The sequence below is a fragment of the Apteryx rowi genome, unplaced genomic scaffold, assembly GCF_003343035.1.
Source record: "Apteryx rowi isolate R43461 unplaced genomic scaffold, aptRow1 scaffold_9, whole genome shotgun sequence".
In the NCBI taxonomy this organism is placed as follows: domain Eukaryota; kingdom Metazoa; phylum Chordata; class Aves; order Apterygiformes; family Apterygidae; genus Apteryx; species Apteryx rowi.
Window position 1 is genome coordinate 3,889,235 of NW_020451204.1, and position 11,284 is coordinate 3,900,518.

The 11,284-nt window shown below is 44.4% G+C and overlaps 1 protein-coding gene across 1 annotated transcript in view; it reads left to right on the top strand.

Moving 5' to 3' along the window:
* Positions 1 to 11,284, top strand: part of TAF3 (TATA-box binding protein associated factor 3) — a 102,355-nt gene that overhangs the window by 31,799 nt on the left and 59,272 nt on the right. The gene's annotated exons all lie outside the window — the stretch shown is intronic.

An 11,284-nucleotide genomic window follows, 5' to 3' on the forward strand; every position in this document is an offset into this window, starting at 1 on the left:
TGGCTGCGCATATGTGTGACAGTTCCCTCCAGTAAGCGATCACCAGTCCCWAGAACTGAAAACTCCTGATTAAATCTTGGTTATTAGAATATCTTGGTTATAGTCTTGATTTTTGTCTCCTGTTTTTTTTGAAACTTCTGGATGGTTTCTAAAACACAYTACATTCATAACCTTAAGAACCAGAAACTGTTTTTAATGAAAGCTGAGATCGCTCATGCGGTCTCATGGACCTGCACTTAAAGTCTGGAGAGAAACCCTAAATCTCTCGTTTAAAAAAAAAAAGAAAAAAATGTGGTGAATTGGAGAGAGCTTCTATTGTGCACCTTTGCCTCTGTTATTTCCCTCAGCTTCTTGGATTAGTACAATTAATTTGGTAGGGAGAATTCTATATGGTTTCTGTTTCTTAATACTCCCCAGGACCCGTTCATGCACCTCCAGGGATCTCTTGGGACCAGCAAGAGGACCCCCCTCATGGACGAAGCATTGAATTATTTTGGAGGAATTTCTCATTCCTGACACTTGGAGCAGGAGCAAGACACAGGCTTTCTTGCTTGTTTTTTGCCAGGCAGGTATTCAGCAGGTTGGGGAAGGACCAAGAGAAGGGTCCAAGAGCTTCGATGGTGGACCGGCTCCAGTCTCTGGGTGGACAATAATCTGTCAGGGGCATAGGGAAGTGTGAACACGGATGCTGAAACACAGCACCGATATGGTTGGTTCTGCTCTCTCCCTTGTGTTTGAGTGTTTCATGCAACAGTTTGGTTAAACAAAGGGAACCAGAAACATTTTTGTWCCATCAGAGACGAGGTAGAACGGCTTCGTAGGACATCGTAACAGAAATTGTCTTTAAGTGCATTAGGTAAAGGAAGTGCTGGGGGTGCAGTTGACCTAATCTGCTAGAGATCTCGGCGAAATGCCAGTTGTGTTTGTGTTTGCGTACGTATTCCCGGCATTGTTGGATGCTTCGGTGTCTGAAGGAGTGTTAGCTGCTGCCGAAGATTTAGAGGTATGAAAAACATTCCTTCTAAAAACACTGGGAAGCTCCCTCCTCCCCCACTGTTTATTGGAAACTTTTCCCCCTCCTCTTAAGATATTTGATTATGGTGTAATGCAGCTAATTTAAGCATCTGTTTATCACTGCCTGGCTAGACTGAATGTGAAATTTCAATTGAATTACCTCCCAAGAGAGCTTTGAGCTCTGAGGGTAAAACAAATCATTTTCTCTCCRTTCCCCTGGGACTGTCAATGAAAAAAGAATTCATCTAAATAGTTTACATGCATTTTGAAATGTTGCATCTACTAGACTTGGGTTTGTTGTTAGTGGAAAATTGCCAGTGTAAATGGAATATCAGCTTTAACTTGACTATGGCAGTGTTTTCGCATGGTGGTACAGCGTCTGGGARGGCTACGGCTGTGAAAGCCTCTGCAGCTCAGCCATTCCTAGTTGATCCAAAAAGGCGCGTGTTTTATTTTAGAGCAGAAGCCAACACACAAACCTGAACTCAATGCAACCCCAGGACATAAGCAGCCACCAGCCCACCAGCTTCTCACCTCCTTCGCTGGCAAACGTCGCAGCAGAGCTGCTGGGGGCATCCCACGYGCCCCTGGTGAACGCCGCAGCTTTGTCTGCTCCTAGATGCTTGGGTGTGCACCTATTTCCGCTTCCACAAGAAACGGTGGATTTTCTCTTTMTTATTGTTATTTGCCACCGTGTCAACAAAGATCTGGGAAAGGGCAGAGGACAGGTTTTTCTTGCTGGGCCCGGCTGCTTGCTTTCTAAACGTGCTAGTCACCTACTTGATATCTGCTTCGTAATTTTTGTAGTGTGAAGATGATAGATTTTCCTTGTAGTCTGCCTTACTTATATCTTCAGTGAAGTCCGCTGCTGTCGGCATGCAGAAAGCCTGGGGATCTGACTTGGTGCTTTTAGCCTAGGCTGGACTACTCTGCCCAGTTGGGTGCTGCTTCCACACAAGGTGGGACATGTGAACTTCTCCAACAGTAAGAAAACCTGAAGGTGCCATGGGAGCACAGCTGCCTGTACCCGGGCTGTTACAACCCCAAGGCAGAGTGCTGATAACCTGGACGGAAAACAGACCAAAAGGAGGTGGGCGGCAGTCGTTGTTTTGCCGACAACTCTCCTGTTGCTGGCTGGGATCCCCGTTGAGAGTTGCGAGAAGGTCCTGGTAGCGGTAGGGAGATGCCCGATTTGCAAACACCTTCAGACCAGTTTGCCTTTTACCATTTGGTTAGTTAAAATTTTTCTCTCATGCAGGAATTTAGGCAGCGAGGAAAAACTTATTTAAGGACGTTCTGGTAATGATAGCAGTGAGGAGATCGGAGCTCCGTTTGCAGAGCAAATCCCCGTTGGTTATTTTGGAGCGGAGATGTGTTCAGGCCTGCGGGAACTAGCCCAAGAGGTGGCACTGAAGGCTGGCAGTTAAATGCGTGTCACTGCCCTGTTACACTTTCCATTTCATGTTTTGGTTCTATTTTCATTGATTCTAAAACAATTTAGTTATACTAACTGGGATAATTGTATATGTAATTTATATGTAATATAGTAATGGCACAGCAGTTTGGATGACAGTCAAGAATCAAAGTCCAAAAACTGTGCAAGCTTTAAAATAAAAATGGAGTAAAGCTTAAAGAAACTTCAGCGTTCACTTGTCCAGAAGTTTGGTGTTTCTGCTGTGATAATTCTGATAGCTAGTCATGTTTAAGGCCAGAGAATAAGGAACTTAAATGCCACGTACATAGCTAGTATATTTTCTTGACATTTATAATCAGCGGTAGTTTCCAAGATCATCACAGGGAGAGTCTGAAGAGAGGAGGCTCAATATTGATTATTTACTTGCCAATGTTTTCTTTGGTATGGGGAATGTTTCAAGTACCTGTCCGCAGAAGCAACAAAAATTATTCACAAATTGCAAAGCTCCATGAATGATTACTTCCAAATGTAAGTTTTTAAATTACTGCAGTGTTCATCATTAACAGCAAAGGCATAACCGTGATAAGAATCACTCCAGATTTTTCCTCTGAAGCAGCAGTGCTGAAGACCAGAAGTCTGCAGGTACATTGGAGCTTAGGCATGTGTTCGCAGATGCTAATAGTTCATATCTCCTTTCTGGCTCTAAACACAGGACCGTTGGTTTTGACAGTTTAAGTATACTTTAAAACTATTAATCCTGGCAGGGTTGATAGCAACCTAAGAAAATGGAAAATGGAGGGGAAAAAAGAAAAAAAAAACTACTGCAGTTTATCTTAATGAGTAGCTGACACTGTCAACAGCAGAGCTCTGTTGCTGTGGGTAATTGGGTTTCAGGACTATCAAGATGAGAAAGGACAGGTCTTGTTATTTTAAAGTACAGTACTAGAAGTAGAGAGCTCCTTCCCCGCAGCYTTCCGCAGTCCTGCGGCGTGACCCCGGCCCAAGGCTCGTAATCCRTGCCTCGCTTTTCCTGCTTGGAAAACAACGCTAAGAACAAGTTTGGTTTTGAGATCCTTGAACTGCGGTGGGCTCGTTTTAGGGAAGGCCTGCGAAGATACTAATGGCTTAGGATAAAATAGGTACAGGAGTTAGCGCAGCCTTAAAAACAAGCACCTGCCGCAGAATGAGCTTGGCRCCTTTCCAACCACGAATAAGTCCCCGTGTCACCAAAAGTCAGAAGTCTCCCTTGAATGAAGATAATTACCCTCAGGGTGCATGTTGGTCACCCTTTAAAATTCTTATAAAAACAAAGAAATTAATTATCCAGTATAAAAATGGGGCATATGTCTCCTGGCAAACATTCAATTAACTTTTTAGTGCCTGCTACTTAATGTTGTGTTTGACCAGTCAACCGGGGAGAACGACTTTCCTTTGAAACGGAGCCGGGGTGGAACAGGCTATTGCGCCGGAGCCCCGCTCAGACGGGCACTCGCGGCTGGCCATCAACATTTTTCCCATGATCTCCGAGTGTGGAGCTAGTTATATTTTACTTATGCCCGTGAAATGCAGTTTGCTTTGGGACAGGTCTTTTGTAGGCTGCGTGAGGTTTTATTGGGACTATAATTTAGCTGGTTTTGCAATCATGGGCTAGATTGCGGTGGTTTAAGCATGAACTACCAATTAAAAGCAAACGTATAATACTTCTAATTCCCATGACTAATGGGCTGAAAATACGGAGCTCTTTGACCTGATTTGAATCCARGCTGCAGATGAATTATGTCTTCTCCTTTTAATTTGCATGCTGAATATATAGAGATCACTTTTTTTCTTTTTTTACTGTYAAAATGGCAAACCGCGCAAGTGTAAACTCCAAACTTCCAGAAATACTGACTTCYCGAGGATGAGCTGACATGATGATGGATATATTGCGAGAACTGTACGACAAATACTTCATTAACTGTATTTGTTGCAGAACTTTCGGTTTTACCTATTTGTGCGCGCTTTGATATTTATAATCTCCTTTGGCCATTAATCTGGTGCTTCTTTGTTTAAAAAGTGATTGCTTACTAAAACAGTTGGATGGGAATGTTTCCCTGTTTGGGGTCTGTTTTTTTTTTTTTTTTTTTTAATTTATCAGTGTCCTTTAGGTTAGTAGTACAAATTTCACTGCTACAAGACGTATCTTTTTTTTAAGTGCATGCAGTATGTAGCGATTCTTGGCTTGATCTTTGTCTGTCTTATCAGATTTAAAGTTAAAATACAATTTCAGTGATTCTTTTGAGGAAAAATTCTGATATACCTAATTAGCCGAGTTTTGTCGGTTTTTGTAGCAGGCCAGGATCCTCACTGCATATTAAGTATCTGTGGGTTAAACTTAAGGCTGGCTGCACGGTTAAAACCTGTATAAATATGCGAGGGATCTGGGCTTTATATGAAGGAAAGCGCCCTGCTCGTCAAATGAGGGAATGATTACGTTGCAGGGGTAGTCGGAGTTTTCTTGGAAACAGGGAAAATTATCGGAGCACCRGTACAGAATGCAAGGGTTGGTCTGCTGAATACAAATAAAGTCTTGAGCACRAGGTTCTGCCTCATGGCGCTGGCGCTTTTGGAAATGCTGTGATAAAAYGCACTGATAAATTCGAGGGAATGAGTGCTATTGCGAAAGCCTGATGAAGGCTAGGAAGTGTCCGGCGCGTAGGAATTGCATTGCTTGGTCAGGCACGATGAAATTAAATCGAATTTGCTTTAGTGAAATTGCATCAAGGATGATTAAAGGCGTCTCCGGGAAAAGGTGGTGATCGCTTCGCACTGTGGCCGCTTCCGTGACTTCATCGCTTGCTTGGCGGGTCCGTTTTGTTCTTTCTCCGTTGCTCATTTCCTCTTAACTTCATGCTTCTCTCCCTCTCCTGTCCCCTTTTTTTTCATCACGTAGTGCCCTAATCCTGGCRTTTTGGGAAGCTTCCGCTGGAGTCGATACCAGGGCTGCTTCAAATAGCAGGGAGCTCATCAAAAGCTAGCTGTCAGCACCCAACCTTGAGACCACAAGAGTCCATCCAAATACACTGTGTCCTGCACTTCCACTTATCCCATACGACGTTGTTAGCTTTCTAATTCTTTAGTAATTGCATTTTTGGGTCAAGGGCCGGTCTTCTAGCCTTGCTGTAGAGTAAACATCTCCAAAAAGCTGATCTGTGCAATGCAGCACTCTATTTCCTTTCTGCGCACGTGGGCCGAGACCTCAAGGGTGGAGCTGGATCTCAGCTCTGGCCAGGACTTAAATGTTCGGCTCCATCATTGTGATTTGGGTCCGTTTCTCATTTTAAACCGGGTTACCAGGGAATCTCTGATTCCTAGTTGCTAAAACCACTTCTTCGATGCAGTATCACAGGTACCAGACTTCTTACCTGTGCGGTTAAACTGCTGTTTGAATGCTTGCTTGGYGCAGAAGCGTCTATTAAAGGTTAGCTGAACCGTTCGGAGATGTTCTTCTTCAGCAGGGGAAAAGCAGGCCCGCGGCACGATTAAACAGCGTGTACACACAAACCGTGTGGGCTTAGAGCTCCCCTGGGGAGCCTTTTTGTGCTTTTGCTAATTAACTAAAACACCATCCCCAGCAAGTGATTTTCTAGCCTGTCGTAGCAAATGGCACTAGAATAGCAGTGTTAAAGGGAAAGGCGGGAGGGACGGACRCCCTAAGAGGCAGAGCTGTCTCTGTCCAAATCAAAACGCTGTTGGTTTTGCTTTAATATTTTTGCWTTACTTTCGGGGCCTTTGGCCTCACGAGTGTAGAACAATGAGTTGCCAGATAATTGAAATCTTTCCCGTTGTTTTGCTTCCCTTTCCGAAAAATATTACGACACAGTAATGCCTGACGGCTGCAGGCAGGATCAAGGCCCCCTTGCGCTTAACGGTTTATACAGGGGAGCTCTAATGCCATAATACCGCTAAAGTTAAGACGGAGTGACTTGARCTGGTTTTGGCCCCAGACAAGCTTACAGTACCACCCGTCTTTTAAGGAGAAACAAATGCATATATATGCACAGAAATACATGCACGCACCCCTYGTACATGTGTATAACCACATACAGCATCCATATATTATCATGCTGAGACTATGTACAGCTCATGACTCTTGTTTCCGTTGGTTTGTCAGACATTTGGGGACCAGAGTGAGTTACTTTGGTAAAAGACACCTTTAAATTCATGTAAGAACCTCTTTGCACTGYAAATGGAGCCTGTTTCCTTACCTATATAGGTGTTCTTGAATAGTCTCACGTTTTACCTCTTCTGCCACTGCATAGCACTGGACCAAGAAGCGTCAGGAGTTTTTTTCATGATTACGTTTGAGCAGTGTGTGTGCAGCGCTATATTTGGTCATTTATTCCCGCTTCATTTTTGTAATGGTTGTAGCATGAGCTAATTATTTTCCCAGCTTGAAGTGCATTAGAGTTGTCTTTGATAACTGCTTATTTTAGAGATGCTTTTTGAAGTAGCGACCTAAGCTCAGACTTGGGGGTCCTCTGCCCTGCCCCATTCAAAGGCATGGAGGAGATATGTGACCACAAGGCTGGAGGAGAGGTAGAAGGCGGCGGGAGCAGAGCAGAACAAGCGCCGTCTTCTCGAAGCGGTCGGGTCCCCTATGCCGCGCTATAGGGGCTCGTTTTGTGGCGGGGGGAGAGAAGAGGTTGGGCAGCGGCTTGGTTGCTCCTTGCCGCGTGCTGCCTTCTTGCAAGCATGAATATCCAGGTGAAAAGTTAATGCTGCCGCTAACGGGATTATCATCAGCTCCATGCCGGCGCGTCCCTCCCATTGCCCAGGCCCGGCAGGGAGAGCCAGACGGAGCAGCTTGGAGGAGATGGGGAGATGTTCCAGCAGAGAAGCTGGCACGCTGCCGCATCCGAACAGCGTCTCGTTGCGTATCCCGGGCATCGGAGCCACTGAAACGCTATCTGCTCTGCAGAGCTGACTCCTTTCGAAAGGATTTCCTGTTGGACGGTACGAAGTAACCTCAAATACACCGCGGAACTGGAAATTTTCAGCAAAACGAAGGCGTATTAAGAATAATAAAGGAGTTCCAGTTTCCTGCAGATTTAACTTGGCCCACTAAATTCTACATCAGGTTTAGCTTCTGAGGCGGTAACGCATCGGATTGCATTGGGCGGTTATTTTTCATGACGTGACAGTAAAGGAGAAGCTAATGTTATATATTGGCATTTCAGAAGGTGTTTTCCGAAAGTTAACCTTTCGGCGAAGGCTTGAAGGCCATTGGCGTAAGCGTTTGCCGAGATTCTTGGTTCGGGCAGACTTATTACAGAGAAAACGTTAACAACTTAATATTTTGGTTTAGAATTGCATATTATAAATAGATATTCTGCATGACAAAAAAAAAAAGAAAATAGCACTTGAAAGAGTTCATTATCTTCATATTCCCACAACTTAATTAGTTCCCTAACTTGTGTATGACTGGAGCAGCGTTTGTTGGGTGCTTTGTATGCACACAAAGGGCACTTTTTGCCCCAAAAAGCTTATTTTCAGGGCATCGGATGCAGGATTTGATAATGCAGTAACAGTAAATGATTCTGTACAGTTTCAGGGCTGGCTAAAAAGTTTGCAGAGTATTCTTTAACAGAAAATGAGGTTTTCACTTAAATTAATACTTGTCTCAAAAGGGATATTTTCTGCAGAAAACACTGGCGTTTTGTGGTAAACCAGAGAAGTTTTTCTTCTTGTAGGGAAAGGTTCTTTGCAGGAAACCATTTTCTGACCAGCTCTAAAATATACATGTAGTAAAGAACAGTTCAAATTTTTTCTCATTGCTTGGAAGGAAGATGAATGCTGAATTACCAATACTGGGTGAGGTTTACTGAATGCAAAAAGAAAAAAAAACAAAAAAACTTTTCCTTTTTATCCTTTGCCTGCCTCCCAGAAGAGGAAGAAAAGAAAGTGGAAAAATAAATACCTAGGTATTTATACTCAAAAAGATGCTGTTTAGAGCTTTAGCTGCTTCGGTGCTTTCCTCTCCTCTGGAAATCTGCTTGCTGCTCCCATTTGGAGCAGCCGGCGTGGAGAACGTGGCAGCGTTAGCGTGTTTAAAACTGCSTGCGGGATAAGAGGCGGGGAAATGGAGGTGGCGACGTTGGCTTTTTCCTGGAAAACGTGCCGCTTTGGCCAAACCTTGCTAAAACAAGATCTCAACGGAGAAACCGGAGTTTGCCTTTGGGGCTGCGACTGTGTAACGCCTCCGGACATTGTAATTTGGCTGTCTTGGGTGGGTGCCTTCTCCTTCTGCGCGCTGGGCTCCCTGGCTGCACTTGGGTTTCTTCTTGCCCATTGGGCTTCCTTTAGGGTATGGGCAATGTCAACGTTGACTTGCATTAAAGCAAAATAGCATCGGAAGATACGTCGTTAATATAACGACTGATCTCTTTGGACTACTCTATAAGCATTTGTCACTGCAGTAGATGCGTAGAATAGCTAYCAGGTATCGTTCCCCGACTCTACTGTAGCAGCTTGGGTCAATTTGGATAGCAAGTCAATGGCCAACATGGATAGCGTGTAYGATTTTTTTGGTTCCTTGCTTCTTACCTAACCTTTAAGTGTGATAATTTGGAGATAATTGGTGTTTTTCTTAGTTTTTTTTTTTTTTAATAAAAAAATATTTGTATATTTTTCATTTTAACAGCCGTCTGTTCAGTAGTCGCGGCCCAAACAAGCAAAATCGTATTTACGATAGATGAATAAACAATTTTGTTGATGATCTTGGTTATCGGCGGTTGCTATAGCAATAGGCTGCCACAGCCTCCCGTATGTTCTGGTATGTGGCTGCTCCCCACATCAGTCAGGTTGAAGGTGCGTCATCCCTGCTCATGGATATGCTAAAAAAATATTGTAGCTGCACATATACCATATAATTGGGTTTTCGTGGTGCTTGGAATAATAGGTTATGTCCTTTTTTTTTTTTTTTTCCCTGTAGCAGTACAAAAACATGAATCAATTCCCCGAAAATTGTCCAGTGGGATAACTTCAAGTGGAAGAATGATTTGGGAGCTGTTGCAGCATCCCARTGCTCAGTCTGGTTAGGGCCAAAGCGACACAACCTTCTACAGGTGGCTGAGAAAACCCACTTTACAGTTTGTCCTTATGAACGTAAAACTTTATTTGAAAGCCAGGAATACAATATTTGGAGTGCGCTTCCTTATTTTGAACCTGAACTGACAGCTCCACGAGCATCTTGAGAGCGTGGGTTGGTCTCTCCTTTCTGACTCTGACTTGTGGCCTGCCTTAGATTGCAGGAAGTTTTCTAAGAATTCAAAATTACACGTTTCCAGAGCGTTTTTCCCGTAGCAAGGTGAATCACTCCAGCTCTGCAGCCTGGTGGGGGAATGCATTTCTAGAGAGCTCAATGCATCAAAATTCAAGGCTGCCTTGGTTATTGCGGTGGGGGATCTTGCACGCAGGCGAGAGCGTTCRGACGGGGCCAGCGCCTTGGTTCGGCTCTCGCGTTGCACCTTCAAATAAACCGCGCAATGCCGGATCAACTGCAGTTCGGCTCTTCCTTAGGCATGAGGAAATCCCACGGAAAAATGATTATTAACGGGAGGCGGTGGGAAATACAAGGATGGAGAAGATGGGAAATAAGGCTTGGGTTTTTTTGGTACGTGTTTTGACTGGACTACGTAGTTCATTAAACGTGCACAAATTAAATTGTGTGCTTTAGCTGTAAYGCGAACGTGGATTTTGGTGCGTTGGACTCTGCCTATACCAGAAATCGGCTTCTGGCTGTGGAAGGACCATGCCCAGCGTACGACCCGTTTGCGGATGGATAGATGAGGAAGYGTTGCCGATGTAGAAGAGTTCGTGTCGAAATACATATCAGAAAAAAACAGAACAAAGTAATTTCAGCTGCAAAGTCCATTTTTAGGCTCTTGCGTGATTGCTTGACTATAATCTCATTAACTTTTAATTGAATATGGAGGCAGACTTAAGCTCTGAAATTTAGGTCTAAATGTTTAAAAAAAAAAAATTTTTGCTCACCTCTAGGGATTTGTTTCAGGATCCTCTTTAAACACATACGGGAATATTCACACCAGCTAATACAGGCTGCTTCAGACAGCTAGCTTAAGCGTGGCACAGATGTTCTCGTGATAGTTTTGGCTTTAAACCCAACGCGATCTACAAAATGACAGTCATTTAAGTTTTCGTTTTGAATGTGGCTCTTAAGTTGAGGAACCTGGCGTTAAAAAGCAACGCGCAGTATGAATTAAACGTAACGGTAGGCAGCGAGTGTTTGCGTTACAGCAAGAGCATCGCGGGTTCATTTCCTTTGTATATCTTACTTGAGTTTTTGCAAGCTAGCGTCGGTGTTTTTTCCAGGTTTTCCTGTATGCGTTTCCAGACGCTTTTGTTTCCAAAGACGTAAATTGAAAAGGGTGACACGCAAAGAGCAGAAATGTTTATTTTAAGAACACCCGAGCCCGCCGTTACGGTGTGGCTCGCCGAGTCCKCTTTCCAGCCGCTCGGCTTGGGAGACGGGTGGGAATTTGCAAAGGAGGCTGTCAGAGCGCTAGGGCTTTCCAAGTCRCTGCTGTTATCCACCTCTCTGCTTCGGGCTTCTCCGGTTTGTCTTTAAGCGTGCGGCAGCACCTTTTAAGAAAGAAAAGCTTGCAGCGGCCCGTGGTGTCGGATAGTCTCCTTGCTGATGTGCCGTTTCTCAGCCAGGGCCAAGCCTTCCCCTCCACCCTGCCGCCCCCCGAGAAAAGCAGCACGCAAGAACCTCAGCGAGAGGGGAGAGAAGCAACACGAACCAAAACTCACATGCGTTTTGGTTCGATATTTTTTTCTTCCCCCCCCCCCCCC